General features: G+C 57.8%; 1 protein-coding gene across 1 annotated transcript in view; it reads right to left on the reverse strand.

The window, feature by feature from the left end:
• Positions 1-13,085, reverse strand: part of SLC7A3 (solute carrier family 7 member 3) — a 42,581-nt gene extending 29,496 nt beyond the window's left edge. The window contains exon 1 of the mRNA XM_078640202.1: positions 12,647-13,085. The gene's annotated coding sequence lies outside the window, so the exon portion shown is untranslated. The remainder of the gene's footprint in view (positions 1-12,646) is intronic.
• Between the last annotated feature and the right edge of the window lie 288 nt (positions 13,086-13,373).

Below are 13,373 nucleotides of genomic sequence, written 5' to 3' on the forward strand. Positions count from 1 at the left end.
CAACCTCCTGCCAGCCCTGTGCAAACCCTCTCTCTGCCAGCCTTGTCCCAGTACACTCTCCTGCCAGACTTAATGCATTCCATCCTCCGGCCAGTCCACCCCGTCAGCCAAGCCCCCTGTCAGCCTTGTGCGGTCCACCCTCGAGCCAGGTTTGTGCCAGCCCCCCCCCCCAAGCCAGCCTCGTGCCAGTCTACCCAGTGCCAGCCTTGTGCCAGTCTACCCAGTGCCAGCCTTGTGCCAGTCTACCCAGTGCCAGCCTTGTGCCAGTCTACCCAGTGTCAGCCTTGTGCCAGTCTACCCAGTGGCAGCCCATCCATCTACCAAATGTGTCCAAGTCCACCTTCTACCAGTCCACCCTCCTGCCAGGCTTGTGCCAGTCCATGCCTGAGACCTCTCTAGTGCCCGCTGAGATGCCACAAGAGAGCGGGCCCGGGCCTGTGGTTGGTGGCAGGGGCCTGAGGGGTGCTGGAACAGAACCAGGTGTGCAGCCGGATTAAAAGGGGGGACGGGGTAGAGATATCACCCTGAGGCAGGAGAGACCCCCCCTGCAAGGGGCAGCCCCCCCTCGAGGGCCGGGGTGGGTCCAGACCGGGCAATGATGAACATATGGTCGCTGCAGGGCGCCCGCTCAGGACCAATCACAGATGCAGCTCACGGTGACGCGCCACCGCCTCTTAATTAGCTAATTAATGAGGGGGAAATAAAGTCTTCTTATTATGACATTATGGATAGAAAAGGCCCAGTACCCTGGCGGCGGCTCTGCCACTGCAGGCCGGTGCCACCGCCGCCCGCGCGCTGGCCTGGGCACAGCCTCGCCACCCTGCCAGGTGTGCCAGCCGCTGGAGGGCACCTGCAGGCGCGAGACAGGACAGCTGCGGCTCGAGCCCCCTGGCACCGCGCTTGGCACCGCACCCGCCCACCCACAGGAGACACCAGACGCGCCTTCACACTCCCAGCCGTAAATGTGCAACTGGGGAGCAGTGGACGCCTCTGCACCGGCACAAGGGCTCAGGAGGGAGCCCGCCCAGCCCTGGAGCCAGCCTCGGGGCCCAGGAAGCCGGAGCCTCCCTGCCAGCTCTTTAATCCGAATGTAAGATTGCTGATTCGATTCCTCGGAGTGGCAGAGATTTAAAGCACCTCTGCCCTGCGCCCGCGCCTGTCTGGAAAGGCGGGCACTCGGGGAGCAGTCGAGGGTGGGGGGGTCAGGGGGGCGAATGCTGTGATATTTATTTTCCAAACTAGACCTGGGTGCTCGAGTCACCCAGGGTGGGTCTGGGGACCAGAGGGCGGGAGATGCCAGCACCCGCTGCAGCCTGGGACGGAGGCCCGTGTCTCAGTGAGGAGAGCGCCACCCACCCCCTGCTCCTGCCCCTGCCACACACTGCCCCTGACCCCCACTGCCCCTGCCACACACTGCCCCTGACACCCACTGCCCCCGACACCCACTGCCCCTGCCAGCTCCAACACAACTACAAACCATCACACTCCTGCAAGTGTGGCACTGACTATGCCAGGCCTCTCAAGCTATAAGAATGGCTGGGTTGCAGCTGTTAATAGTTTTTTTATGCATTTCAATTATTATTAATTATCAACGGTTGTGCTGGTCTCTAAATTAAGCAGGCGGCACTGGCAGCCTGTCATAAGTGCCAGTCTTGACAATTACGTGCCAGTGTCAAGCAACGGAAAGAACCGGCTCAAATTAAGCACTGAATTGGTGATGCTATCATAGTGAGACCAGTGGCCAGGCACCCAGCAGAGGTGATACTACCACAGCACGACCAGTGGCCGCGCCCAGCATCCCTCCTCGGCTCTTCATCCCAGGGCACACATCACGTGCTGTGGGTGCGGGTCCGTCGGTGTTACCTGCTCAGACCTCCGCATTGCACGTACCTGGCCTCGACGTCACTGCCACTCCCAGAACCCCGGCACAGCCCACTGCTGGCACCGGAAATAAACCGCAGCCAATAGTGGGCATGCCAATGTTTGCGCTGGCAAAGCACCCCATGCAGAGCTGCCAGGAGAAGGGCCTTTAGATAAGAAAGCTCCGGGACAAATTATGCTCTACCATCTTCAGCCACGTGGCCGCGATTGTGGGCTTTTTCGTTGTGTTTCCGTGCATGTGACGCTCAGTATACTAATAACCCTTGCACAGGCACACTTTGGGCGGTCGCGTCCATGTGCTTCTGTCGACCTCGATTGAGAGCTCTGGGGTGGAGGCTGAAGGCAATGTGCTCTCACATCACCTGTCACTTGGTCAGAACAGTGTTCATATAACGTGCCCATCCAATCGCTGGCCTCTCTGCTGAGCGCTCAGAGCAGTGGTCATGTATTCCAATTACAATTGAAACGATGTGCAAATGTGGGTGACGGACGTACCGTTGTCAAAATATTGACAAAGCAAAGAATTAGAAAATGCAGCCCTTGCGGGGGGTGGGTGCCTTGTGTGTGTAGGGGTGGTGAAGCCAAGGAGACACAGGACTGTGTAGGAGACACTGAGGAGGGGAGCGACGAGGCCAACACCGAGCAGATGTGGAGAGAAAAGGGCGGACATGTCTGACAAAGTGACCATGACGTGAGTGGTTGACACTGCGCCTTCCACGGGCTCAGTGCTGTTTATTCAGTCTCGTCATTTCAGAAATAAAACATTCTCAATATTATTTCAAACAAATATTGACCGTACTCATTTCTCTTAAACAGCTAACAAGCATTGGCAAAGCTGGCTGCAGTAACAGAAAGAGCATGGGGCACCGAACCACTGGCCAGGTGGCACACCAGGAAATCAGACACGTGGCTAGCTTTAAGCCACGCCCCAATCACTTAGGCCACGCCCCATTTGAGAGAACCCCCCACTTTTTTTCATCCCGCTTACTCCTGTCTGATGAGGGGAGGGGGGGGGGGGGGGCAGAGTCCAGTCTCTGGGGCCTGAGGTGGACAAATGATGGGGCAAATGATGGACCGATGGGGGTGACCTGGGGGGCGGGTGCGCCTATAAGGAGGGGGTCCTGGCATGAGTGGTTGAATGCCCTCCCCTCAGGAGACCCGCTGCAGTCCGTCCAATCTCCAGCGGATGGAGCCTGATAAGCGCTTCTTCCCGCTTTTATTGCATAGCGCTTCGAGGCGCTTCATCTATGATCCTACAGGACCGCTTCCGGAAAAAGCATGTTGACAATTTCCCGCCCAGGGGCCTTTATCGCAGCCTGAGGGGGGCTGCCCCAGCCTGGGGGGGGGGCTGTCCTCTCCCCTATCCAGAGGAGGCCGTTATCACCTCCGCAGCATCCTCCGCCGGTGCTGAGCCCGGACAGATGAATAATCTCCATGGAGACGGGATGACTGACAGGCGAGGCCCCCCATCACCGCCAGGAGGGGGCGCCCCCCCATGGAGGCGGCAGCCTTCAGTGGGTACCAGTGACAGGCGCCGGGGGGGGGGGGTTCAAGGTGCTGCTGTCTGGAGGGTGCCAGGGATGGAGGGGGCGACACCCCAGGGGTGAAGGGGGCCAGGTGGCAGACGCGCATGCTAGGTACACCCTTGAGACACCCGGGTGGTATATGTAGGCGCTAGAATACTACAGATGGGGGGGGGGGCAGAAGCGCATGTTGAGGTGCTAGGAATATACAGGTGGGGGGGGGGGGGGCAGAGGCGCCGATGGAGGCGCTAGAATACTACAGGCCTCAAGCGCATGCAAGGGACGCCCTTTGGGCAGCACGGGGGCATACGGAGGCGCTATAACACGACAGGTCAGAAGGGCAAGCAGGGTACCCGGGGTACATGGAGTCGCTAGAATACTACAGATGGAGGGGGGGCAGAAGCGCGTAAGATTCACCCTTGAGGCGTCCCGGGGGCTTACGGAGGAGCCCGGGCACTTGAGTGGGCACGACGGAGGGAGACAGAGTGAGGGTCCCCTCACTCACTCACTCACGAGGAGAGAACAGGCGAAGCGAGCCCTGGCCAGGCCTGGCTGCGCCTCTCCCGCCAGGTGTAAGAGTGGAGCAGTACAGAAACCCACTGAGCTACCTTGGGACCGTGGTGTGTGCACACAAGGCGAGTCCGGGACAAGCCCCCGCGGTGATAGACGGCGGGTCACCAGAGGAAGGCACTGTTGCTCCCGGCGTCTCCTCCATCAGTCAACAGTTGGTGTGATTCTGGACAAACGCCAACGCCTCAGATCCCAAAGTGAAGGGGTCACCAACGCAACAGCGTGCTGTCTGCCTGGTGTCGGCTGCACCCTACGCACGGCACAAAGGGCCCGTCTCCAAGCGGTGCCCCGACACAACTTGACACAGACACCGACCTTGTGCTGCTGCTAAGGGGAGTGAAACCACAATACACACCCAAGAATAGTCAGCAAAGCATCTGAAAACATTGGTTGGGGTCGCCAGAAGATCCACCTTCAAGCTGCTTTGTATCACCACAAAGAAATACACGGAACACGGCTGCTTCTCATTAGGAAGGAAGGAACCCCACAAATACAGAGATTCGCACCTCGCCCCACCATACAAGAAATTATATATATATATAATTATATATATATATATATATATATATATATATATATATATATATATATATATATATATATATATATATATATATATCCAATTACCACTCAAAGGTGCCTCCAGGCACCGAAAAGAGAGACGGACGCCTTTGTCTTCGCTGATACTGCCGGCCGAAGAAGCGTTTTTATTAAACCATTTTCAAAGTGCAAATCTCGGACATATGTCGCATTTCGGCCAACGGGGGTGGCCTTGTTCACATACATACATATATGATTCTGGTTTATAGGTCACTGCATAGTTTTCCATATACGTTGTTTGATTAGATGCTTATGGGTCTCTTATTTATCTATCACAATATGTAAATATTATCATAAGAATTCCATCTACAAGTGCTTCACAATTGAAATGTTGAGGGAACGATAACAAAGGTTATAACATGACACGCATTGGCTACAAGTACAGCAACACTTAGAGTCGGAGTTTATCTATACAACCTTAAACCTCAATATATATTATCTTATACACCTATATTATTATCTTATACACCTATATCCTTTCTAGGTCGGTATGTATCTATATATTTAATGATTTGCTCCTATTGTAGAATAAGAAAAAACACATTTGACTCGCTCCAATGCACTGCTCTGTCTCACTCAACGCCTCCCTCAATATATTGTATTGTAATTGCATTTATATAGCGCTTACTACCCCCGACGAGGCGTCAAAGCGCTTTTTTATCCTCTACCTCAATTCTCTGACTCATCTCAAACCTTATTCTACTGCTATGATCCCCAAAAGAACCCTATCTAGACTCTTCCCTCCTCTACTCCTCCTCGCTTCACCTCAAAGTTCATTCCTACTCTGGTCTCTGGTAACCCCTCTATCCCGCCATCATCCTATTCAATCCAACTAACAGGCTCGCATGTCCACCGCTCACAAGAACTCATGTTCCCCATACTAATCCACCACTAATCCTCTATGGGTCCCGGAGTAGCGTGCTACTCGTCGAAAAGTGCTTCGACGCCTCGTTAGCGCTATATAAATACAATACCAATGAGGGGCGCAGAGTGAATGTGACCCCCCCCTCCTGCCCCAACACCCACAAGCCCCCCCCGCGCCTGAACCTGGCCGGCAGTGACAGGGCGGGGCAAGCGACCCATACAGTGCCCCCCCCCTTCCAGCCACCATGTATCCTACAGGTGCAGCTACATCCGGGCCGCTGCTTGGACCCGCCTTCACTCCACCCTGTGGGCGGCCGAGGGGGCACACACCACCCTGGCAGCAACACAGCGTGTGACCTGCAGGAGGGCAAACAAACCAGACACAGAGCCAGGGGAGACAACAACCACAGCGTCTGCTGGCTGCACCCCGTGCCAAGGGTGCACTGGTGGAGACTGCGCCTCGGACAATGCCACCCTCAGCATGCCAGGGCACCCTCCTGAAGACTGCCACTCTGCCAATGCCACCCTCAGCATGCCAGGGCACCCTCCTGAAGACTGCCCCTCTGCCAATGCCACCATCAGCATGCCAGGGTACCCTCCTGCAGACTGCGCCTCTGCCAATGCCACCCTCAGCATGCCAAGGTATCCTACTGCAGACTGCCCCATAGCCAACCTACGCCACCCTCAGCATGCCAAGGTATCATCCTGCAGACTGCACCTCTGGCAGACTATGCCACCATCAGCATGCCAAGGTACCCTCATTCAGACTGCCCCTCAGCCGTGCTGCGCCACCCTCAGCATGGCAAGGCCTCCTGCAAACTGCCCCATAGCCAACCTACGCCACCCTCAGCATGCCAAGGTACCCTCCTGCAGATACCCCTCAGCTAGGCTATGCCACCCTCAGTATGCCAGTGTGCCCTCCTTCAGACTGCCCATAGCCAGGCTGTGCCACCCTCAGCCTGGCAAGGTACCCTCCTTCAGACTATACCACCCTCGGCATTCCTTCCTGCCAGTGCGCAGGTCCAGGGTCCTCAACTGGTGCCCACCTCCCGGTCCCCCGCAGCATGCCCAGGTCACCCCCTATATGTGCCACCCATCGACGCGAACCGACAGGCCATAGACCGCCACCCGCACGCGGACCACTGAGGAACAACGTGGATTACAGACACGGAGCGCTTAGAGACCGAAAAACCCAAGACCAGAAACGAGGCGCAACCGGCACTCCTTTCATCGACTCATTACTGGTGAAAGGCTGAGCCCGGCACCAACCCCCGCATCTGTCCGCAGCTCGCGCACAAACCAATTTGCAGTTTCCCAAACCCTCCCTCGAGCCCATAATGAGATCTAGTCTCGACCCCCCCCCCCCCCTTCCCCCAGGGAAAGACATCTGATAAGATAAAGATTAATGAACAGGAAGCAGACGAGGAGCTGCGAGCCTGAGACACTGCAGGGCAGTGAGGGACGCTGCAGGGCAGTGAGGCTCTCCTGCCCTCGGGGGTGGGTAGCATGAGACACTGCAGGGCAGTGAGGCTCTCCTGCCCTCACTGCCCTCGGGGGCGGGGGCATGAGGGACACTGCCGGGCAGTGAGGCGTTCCTGCCCTCACTGCCCTCGGGGGTGGGTAGCATGAGACACTGCCGGGCAGTGAGGCTCTCCTGCCCCTCACTGCCCTCGGGGGTGGGTAGCATGAGACACTGCCGGGCAGTGAGGCTCTCCTGCCCCTCACTGCCCTCACGGCTGGGTAGCATGAGACACTGCAGGGCAGTGAGGCTCTCCTGCCCTCACTACCCTCGGGGGCGGGGGCATGAGGGACACTGCCGGGCAGTGAGGCGTTCCTGCCCTCACTGCCCTCGGGGGTGGGTAGCCTGAGACACTGCCGGGCAGTGAGGCTCTCCTGCCCCTCACTGCCCTCGGGGGCGGGTAGCATGAGACACTGCCGGGCAGTGAGGCTCTCCTGCCCCTCACTGCCCTCGGGGGCGGGTAGCATGAGACACTGCCGGGCAGTGAGGCTCTCCTGCCCCTCACTGCCCTCGGGGGCGGGTAGCATGAGACACTGCCGGGCAGTGAGGCTCTCCTGCCCCTCACTGCCCTCGGGGGCGGGTAGCATGAGACACTGCCGGGCAGTGAGGCTCTCCTGCCCCTCACTGCCCTCGGGGGCGGGTAGCATGAGACACTGCCGGGCAGTGAGGGACGCTGCAGGGCAGTGAGGGACGCTGCAGGGCAGTGAGGCTCTCCTGCCCCTCACTGCCCTCGGGGGCGGGTAGCATGAGACACTGCAGGGCAGTGAGGCTCTCCTGCCCCTCACTGCTCTCGGGGCTGGGTAGCATGAGACACTGCCGGGCAGTGAGGCTCTCCTGCCCCTCACTGCCCTCGGGGGCGGGTAGCATGAGACACTGCAGGGCAGTGAGGGACGCTGCAGGGCAGTGAGGGACGCTGCAGGGCAGTGAGGCTCTCCTGCCCCTCACTGCCCTCGGGGCTGGGTAGCATGAGACACTGCCGGGCAGTGAGGCCCTCCTGCCCCTGGGGGCGGGTAGCATGAGACACTGCCGGGCAGTGAGGCCCTCCTGCCCCTCACTGCCCTCGGGGGCGGGTAGCATGAGACACTGCCGGGCAGTGAGGCCCTCCTGCCCCTCACTGCCCTCGGGGGCGGGTAGCATGAGACACTGCCGGGCAGTGAGGCCCTCCTGCCCCTCACTGCCCTCGGGGGCGGGTAGCATGAGACACTTCACTGCCCTCGGGGGCGGGTAGCATGAGACACTGCCGGGCAGTGAGGCCCTCCTGCCCCTCACTGCCCTCGGGGGCGGGTAGCATGAGACACTGCCGGGCAGTGAGGCCCTCCTGCCCCTCACTGCCCTCGGGGGCGGGTAGCATGAGACACTTCACTGCCCTCGGGGGCGGGTAGCATGAGACACTGCCGGGCAGTGAGGCTCTCCTGCCCCTCGCTGCCCTCGGGGGCGGGTACTAGGGCCACTAAAGGCTTCTTGGCGCTACATGAACCGTCGCACAGGTTGGCCATTGTGCAGAATAACACTTGGCGCAGGTCCGCACACAGCGCCTTCGCTCCCATTGCTAGCGCTATTCGCTTTGTTGTGATGAAAGTGCTGTGCAAATAGCGTGTTTAGTGCTGTGCGCAGAGGGATGCTTTCACGCACACTCACGTGCATCTCAGGTGGCGCTGCACAAGCCGTGCAGCGTCTCTTGCACGGAAGCGCCTACCTTTACGAGGCGCTACAGCCCCGCCGGCGAGCGGGCAAAGAACGAATGTGCACGGCCCTCGGTAGCTCTCGAAGCACAGTAGTGCGCCCTATATAAAGAATGCTATAGCGCCTAGAGCCACCGGCAGCCGTCTCTTGGCGCTGGGTTGGACACTGGTGTGTTGTGGTGCAGCTGGCGCCAGATACAGATCTGGTACAAGCTGGTGCACCTGGCCCCCATAGCGCCCAGCGTCAACGCCAGCCGCCTCTTGGCACTGAATCAGTGTGCTTGGTACCTAAAAAGCGCCCAGTGCTCCCGACATGCGTCTCTAGGCGCTGGCGCCGTGGAGATATGGAATTGATAAGGTATGATTGGTGCTTGTATAGCGTCCCGTGCCTCTCGGCGCTGGCAAATGGCTCCGTGGAGATATGGTAGTGTGATGGTATGTTTGGTACTTGTATAGCGCCCAGTACCACCCACAGCCACCTCTCGGCGCTGGCGCCGTGGAGATAGGTACTAATAAGGTATGTTTGTTTGGTGCTTGTATAGCGCTTCGAGCCACCGGCAGCCGCCTCTCGGCGCTGATTGCTTAGAGTGTTGTATTTGGGTGCCGGAGTGTTGCTAACAATAGTGGTGGGGCGGACACCAGGGCGGGGCCCCCGCAGGAAGCCCAACCGGAAGTAGAGGCTTGAGCTGATGCAAGAGGCCGGCGGGTTACAGCAGAGAGAGCGGCTTCACTACCAGAGGAGGGTGATGCAACCCCAGGGGGAGGGGCCAGGGTGAGACTCACACTACACTCCACCAGGGGGAGGGGCCAGGGTGAGACTCACACTCCACACCACCAGGGGGAGGGGCCAGACTACACTCCACCAGGGGGAGGGCTGCTTTACTACCAGAGGAGGGTGATGCAACCCAGGGGGAGGGGCCAGGGTGAAACTCACACTACACTCCACCCTCTCACGGTGCCAGAATACACACCACCAGGGGAAGGGGTGCCAGGGTAAAACTCACACTACACCCCACCAGGGGGAGGGGCCAGACTCCACACCACCAGGGGGAGGGGCCACACTCCACACCACCAGGGAGAGCGGCTCTACTACCAGAGGGTGATGCAACCCCGGGAGGGAGGGGCCTGGGTGAAACTCACACTCCACCCTCTCACTGAGTCAGACTACACACCCCCGGGGTAAAACTAACACACTCCCCCCTCTCACGGAGCCAGACTACACACCCCCGGGGGAGAGAATGAGATGCACTGTACACACCGCCCTTGTACTGTGCCGACCACACACCACCCCCTACAACACCAGGGGAGTGAATACCTGTGGAGACGCCACCCTCCAGACTACACACCATCTGTGAAGTGATGCAGTGGTGCCAGGATACCCAGAGCTCCTTACAACCCCAGGGGACGTGCAGTCACCACAATAGAGCAACCAGTGGCACAAGGTGCCACACTATCCATTAGAGGCACCGCGGTGTGTACAAGGCTGCGGAGCACGGGCAGCAGTGCCACCCTGCACAACACCCCCCCTCGGTGCCAGACTGCACCTCACCAGGGAGGTGAGGCCACCGCACTCGTGCAAGCAGAGGAACACAGGCCGCAGTGCCACACAACACAACACCCCAACTCCAAGGGAGGCTTCAAGCACCAGAGCCCCCTTAACAACACACTGTAAGGGCACTGTCCCCCCACCCTGACACAGGCGGGAGGAGGCCTCAGCACACTGGCAGAGGGGCCAGGCTAATGCCCACTCCCTCAGCCCATCGCACCGGGGGTGCCCGCTCAGACCCTCCCAGCCCCCCTGCTGCCCGCTCGTAGGGTCGCTGCCCCCTCAATGATCACCTTTAGGTCCTGCTGGCACTGCTGCTGCCAGTTCCAATCAGACTTCACCGGTTCAAGGGTGCTCACTGCGCAGCATCCTTCCGTGATGTGATCTTGTGCAAAGGGTTCCTCCACAGGGGATCGTGGCAGACTCCACATGTGACCCTCGTCATCCACCCGCCACCTGACCAACTCCAGGATTCAGGAACGGTTGTAGCACGGAAACAGCTATACTCAACGTCTCGGACGATATTCACAAGGCTGTGGATGAAGGTGACGCCTGCCTACTCATCCTTCTTGACCTATCTGCGACATTCGACACAGTAAATCATCCAGCGCTTCTGGAGACCTCGTCGAAGCGCTCCGGCATCAACGGCACAGTACTAGATTGGTTCACCTCCTTCCTTCAACACCGCTCAACTCCTGCCTCTCGAAGCCAACAAAAGTCACACTTGGGGTACCACAAGGCTCAATCCTCTCCCCGTCCGTCTTCAATCTCTTCATGGAGCCCCTCGCAATCATCTTGAAAAAGGCTGGAGTGAATTACCACCTTTACGCTGACGACACCCAAATCTATTTCAAAATCAAATCTCTCAGCGACATCCGACACCTCAATGCCACTCTAACCGAGATCCAATCTCGGGTCAACGCTAATCACTTAAAGCTCAACCCAGATAAAACTGAACGAATCCTATTCTCTCCAAAAAGCAACCATCGTCCAATCCAAGAGTGGCTCAAGAATCTGGTCGCCCTAAACTGCCCCCTTGTTCTATCCGACTCAGTTAAGTCTCCAGGCATCACCCTTGACAAGAACCTATCAATGGAGGCCCACATCAAAAACCGTGCAAAAAGTGGTCTTTTCTCTCTAAAACACCTCATGAAATTGAAACCTTTTCCACCCCATGATGACCTCAAGACAGTAGTTCAATCCCTGGTTCTCTCTAAAATCGACTACGGGAACGCCATCCTTACAGGGACTCCTAAAGCTCACTTAGCCGCTCTAAGGGCAGTGCTGAACATGGCCGCTCGACTCGTATCTGGAGTTAAAACATTTGAACACATCACTCCTGCTCTCAACTACCTCGATTGGCTTCCCATGGAAGGAAGATGTATTTACAAGCTGGCCTGCATCACACACAAAACCCTCCACTCTCCGGCCCCAACTACCTGAACAGCAAACTGGTAAGAGCAGGTCAAACCAGAACTCTGAGAAGCTCCAACTCACTCCTTCTGATTCCTTCGAAACTGAAAAAGAAAATCACCCAACACCAATCGTTCTCTGGCAACGCTCCCAGGACGTGGAACTCTCTCCCTAGAGTCCTCAGATGAAACTCGAAAGGATTGCATTCAAAAATGACCTCAAACTCCATAACAAATACTTTCCTGACCAACGTCAACTAACCTAGTCTTCAATATCCGAGTTGACTCCTCTCTCCTGACATTTAAGGATAGTTGGTGACCGGACTGTATTAACCACCTTATCTTTCAAGCTGTATGTTTGTTTTTGTTTTATCCTTGCGTTGCTTCCTTACTGCCTGCCCACTATGTAATGCAATGTTCGTCTGATCTTTTTACAGGATGTATGTCAAGCGCTCTGATATCTACGGGTTAAGCTAGCGCTATATAAAACTTTCAAAATCAAAAAATAAAAATAAAGTCTGGCGCCTCCCTGTGGCACACAGTGTGATCCAAGACAGTACCCAACACCTCATCCCCCAGCTGGAGTCCCAGCGCCCCCCTGGCACACCGTGTGGTCTAAGGCAGTATCCATTGACCCTCATCCCCCAGCTGGAGTCCCAGCTCCCCCCTGGCACACGGTGTGATCTAAGGCAGTATCCATTGACTCATATCCCCCATCTTGAGTCCCAGCTCGTCCCTGGCACGCGGTGTGATCCAAGGCAGAATCAAGTGACCCTCATCTCCCTGCTGGAGTCCCAGCGCCCCCCTGGCACACGGTGTGATCCAAGGAAGAATCCATTGACTCACATCTCCCTGCTGGAGTCCCAGCGCCCCCTGGCACACGGTGTGATCTAAAGCACATCCTGCCCATGTGTGATCCTGGGCAAGATTACCCATAACTCATCCCAGCTCCTCGGGCGCGGCAGGTGTGATCCTGGGCAGCATGGTGCCGCCCCCACTGCTTCTCTCCGACATGTGGCCCCCCTCGCCCCGCCCCCTCCGTCACTCACCGGTGCTCTTGATCCGCGCGCTCGCTCGCTGGCGGCTGGAGGGGCGCGAGGGCAGTCTCTGTGCACGAGAGTTCGCGAGGCGCCGAGTCCGGAGCGCGAGACGGAGGGAGCCTGTCCTCGTGGCCGTGCGCGAGCCGCTGCCCGGGTGCTTCCGTCACAGAGTCTGAGACTGAGCGCGTGCGCTGCTCACGTCTGTCTCCTCTCCTGCCGCCACTTCCAACTGCCGCTGCTGTCGCAGCGCGAGGAGCTTTCATACCCGTGGGCGGGGCAGTGCCCTCGCGAGCGGGAACAGTGTCAAACGGGGCGTGACGTCACGGACGAGCACAAGGAAATGTACACAGAGGAGCGCGAGCTCCGTAACTACGCAGTCTCTCTCGCAGGGCGGGCGGGCGCGTGGGAGGGGGGCGCGCGCCACCTCCCCTGGGCCTCAGCCCCCCCCATGCTGCCTTCACACTCAAATGACCCCCTGCCCCTCCCACCCCCGCCTGCTCCTCAGTATCACAGAGCATTCAAGTTTAGAGACTTATTAGGACAGCAGAGAGAACTAATTACCATTTGTATGACGTCACAGGAAGTGATGTCATATCATCTTTGACACCAATGATAAAATGAAAAGTGACTTCAAATGAAACAACAAGTTACATTGTAAAATACAATAACACCACACCTTAAAGTAGATGGAAGTTGCAGAAGTTGATGAGCAGCAATCTGAGGTGTGAGGGGCAAG

The sequence above is a fragment of the Lissotriton helveticus genome, chromosome 4_2 (assembly GCF_964261635.1).
Source record: "Lissotriton helveticus chromosome 4_2, aLisHel1.1, whole genome shotgun sequence".
NCBI classification, from domain to species: Eukaryota; Metazoa; Chordata; class Amphibia; order Caudata; family Salamandridae; genus Lissotriton; species Lissotriton helveticus.